We start from the raw sequence: 3,652 nt of genomic DNA on the forward strand, positions 1-3,652 counted from the left end.
CACCCAGTCATGTCGGGTCCCAGGCCCGGCTCCAAGGGTCGGGTCGGGACACAGTTCCCGGGACCCCGGGTCATGTCGGGTAACCGGCCGGGGTCTGCAGGTTGGGTCGTGCCCCGGTCCCCAGTCCCCAGGTCATGTTGTGTCCCCGGCTTGGGTCCCTGGGTTGGGTCCGGTCCCCGGCCCAGGACCCCAGGACGGTTTGTGTCTCTGACCCAGGTCCCCGGGTCAGGTCTTGACCCTGGCCCCAGGTCACCCGGTTATGTCTGGTCCCCAGCCCGGGTCCCCGGGTTGGGTCAGGACCCCGACCCCAGGTCCCCGGATCATCCCCAGCCCCAGGTCCCTGGGTCATATATTGTCCATGGCCTGGGTCTGGGTCATGTCAGGTCCCTGTCCTGGATCCCCGGGTCGGGTCGGCACCCCGGCCCTGGGTCACTGGGTCATATCGGGTCCCTGGGTCGGGTCAGGACCCCAGCCATGGCTCCCCTGGTCATGTTGGGTACCCGGGTCAGTTCGGGATCCCGGCCCCGGGTCACCGGTTCATGTTGGGTCCCCGGTTCATGCGCAAGTGTCGAGTCCCGACCCTGACCCCAGGTCCCCAGTTTGGGTCGTGTCCCCGTTCTGGGTCCCCATTTCGGGTCAGGTCCCAGTCCCGGATCACCGGGTCAGGTCGGGGTCGCATCGGGACCCCAGCCCTGGGTCACCAGGTCATGTCATGTCCCCGGTCCGGGTCCCTGGGTTGGGTCCAGTCCGCGTCCCAGGTCCCCAGGTCGGTTTGTGTCCCTGACCCAGGTCCCCGGGTCAGGTCTTGACCCTGGCCCCAGGTCACCGGGACATGTCTGGTCCCCAGACAAGGTCCCCAGGTCGGGTCAGGACCCCGGCCCCTGGTCCCCCGGTAGGGTCTGGAACACGACCCTGGGTCACCGGATCATGTCTGGTCCCCGGTCCAGGTCCATGGGTTGGGTCTGGTCCTCGGCCCGGGTCCCTGGGTCGGGTTGGGTACCTGACCCAGGTCCCCAGGTCATATCTTGTCCCCGGCCTGGGTCCCCTGGTAGGTCACCCCCCAGGGTGACCTGGGGCCGGGGTCACCCGGTCGTGTCAGGTCCCGGGTTGGGTCTGGTCCGCAGTCCAGGTCCCCTGTTCAAGTCGGGTCCCGACCTGACCCAGGGACATTGGCCAGGGTCCCAACCCAACCCGGGGACCCAGGCCATGGACCAGACATGACCCGGTTACTCGGGGTCGAGGTCCCGACATGACCCGGGGACACGGTCTCCGTCCAGACATGACCCGGTGACCCAGGGCCGGGGTGCTGACCCGACCCGGGGACCAGGGCCAGTGACCCAGGGCCGGGGTGCTGACCCGACCCGGGGACCAGGGCCGGGGACCCGATCCGACCTGGTGACCTGGGGCCGGGGTCCTGATCCGACCAGGGGACACGAGCCAGGGACCCATGTCCCTGGGTCGGGTCAGCACCCCAGTCCCATGTCACCCAGTCATGTCGGGTCCCCAGCCCGGGTCCCAGGGTCAGGTCGGGCCCTGGCCCCGGGCACATGGTAATGTATGGTCCCCGGCCCCGGATCCCCGGATTGGGTCGGGTCCCCGGCCCCTGGTCCCCAGGTCATATCATGTCCCTGGCCCAGTTCCCCGGGTTGGGTCAGGACCCAGGCCCATTCCCTGAGTCATATCTGTTCCCCGGCCCGGGTCCCCGGGTCAGGTTGGGACCCTAGCCCCAGGTCTCCGGTTCAAGTCGGGTCCCTGGTTCAGGTCCCCGGGTCGAATCAGGACCCCGGCTCCGGGTCAACGACTCATGTCGTGTCCCCATCCTGGGTCCCCAGGTCGGGTTGGCACCCCGGCCCCTGGTCACTGGGTAATGTCAGGTCCCTGGGTCGGGTCCCAACCCCGACCCCAGGTCACCGGGTTATGTTGTGTCCCCGGCCCGGGTCCCCAGGTCTGGTCGGGTCCCTGGCCCCAGGACACCGGGTTGGGTTGGCTCCCCGTCCCGGGTCCCCGGGTTGGGTCGGCACCCCAGCCCCGGGTCACTGGGTCATGTCGGGTCCCTGGGTCGGGTCAGTACCCCGGCCCCGGGTCCCCTGGTCATGTCGGGTACCTGGGTCAGGTCATGTCCCCGGCCCCGGGTCCCCTGGTCATGTCCAGTCCCCAGTCCCGGTCCACCAGTTGGGTCGGGACCCCGGCCCTAGTCCCCTGGTCACGTCAGCTTCCCGGCCCGGGTCCCTGGGTTGGGTCGGGACCCCGGCCCCTCGTCCGGGGCCGGGGTCCCGATCCAACCTGGTTCCCGGGCCGTGGACTGGACATAATCAGGGGATCTGGGACCGGGATCTGGCTTTATCCAGGGACTGAGACCGGGGACCCGACATGACCAGGGGTCGCGGTACCAACCCAAACCGGGGAACAGGTCTTGGGACCCGACATTACCCAGTGAACCTGGGCCGGGGTCCCGACCCAACGCAGGGACCCAGTCCTTTCTTGGGACCCGACATGACCCAGTGAACCTGGGCCGGGGTCCCGACCCAACGCAGGGACCCGGGCCAAGGACCCAACATGACCAGGAGACCCGGGGCCGGGATCCCGACCAGACCTGGGGACCCAGGCCTGGTACCGGACATGAACAGGGGACCCAGCCCGAGGTCAAGACCCAACCTGGGGACCCGGGTCGGGGACCCGACCCGATCTGGGGACCCGTGGCCAGGGTGCGGATACGAGCCTAGGACCCAGGCTGGGGACCCGGCATTAACCAGGGACCCGGGGTCAGGGTCACGGCCCGACCTGGGGACCGGGCCGGGGACTCAACATGACCAGATAAACCTGTGCCGGGTTTCCGACCCGAACCGGGCACCTGGGCCATGGACCAGACATGGCCTGGTGACCCAGGACTGGTGTCCCGACCTGACCTGGGGACCTGGGCCGGGGACCCGACCCGATCTGGGGACCCGTGGCCAGGGTGCGGATACGAGCCTAGGACCCAGGCTGGGGACCCGGCATTAACCAGGGACCCGGGGTCAGGGTCACGGCCCGACCTGGGGACCGGGCCGGGGACTCAACATGACCAGATAAACCTGTGCCGGGTTTCCGACCCGAACCGGGCACCTGGGCCATGGACCAGACATGGCCTGGTGACCCAGGACTGGTGTCCCGACCTGACCTGGGGACCTGGGCCGGGGACCCGACCCGACCAGGTGACCTGGGGCTGAGGGCCCGCACCGACCTGGGGACCTGGGCCGTGGACACGACCGGACCCGGAGACCCGGACCACAGACCTGATCTGATCCGGGGACCTCGGACTGGGGTGGGGACGCAACTCTGGTACCCGGACTAGGGACACTTACTGGGGACCCGATATGACCCAGGGAACCAGGGCTAGGGTCCCGACCCAACCCGGGGACCCCGGCAGGGAACATGATATGACCTGCTGACCCGGGGCTGGGGACACGACACAGGTACTGGGCCGGGGACCTGACCAAATCCGGGGACCAGAGACCGGGGTGGGGACCCGACCCTGGTACCCGGGCCAGGGACCATACATGACCCGGGGACCAATATGACCCTGTGACCTGGGGTGGGGTCACTACCTGACCCGAGGACCCGGGCCGGGGACCCGACATGACCCAGTGACCCGGGGTTGGGGTCCCGACCCAAC

Source organism: Netta rufina, assembly GCF_964035555.1.
Source record: "Netta rufina genome assembly, chromosome: 18".
In the NCBI taxonomy this organism is placed as follows: Eukaryota; Metazoa; Chordata; class Aves; order Anseriformes; family Anatidae; genus Netta; species Netta rufina.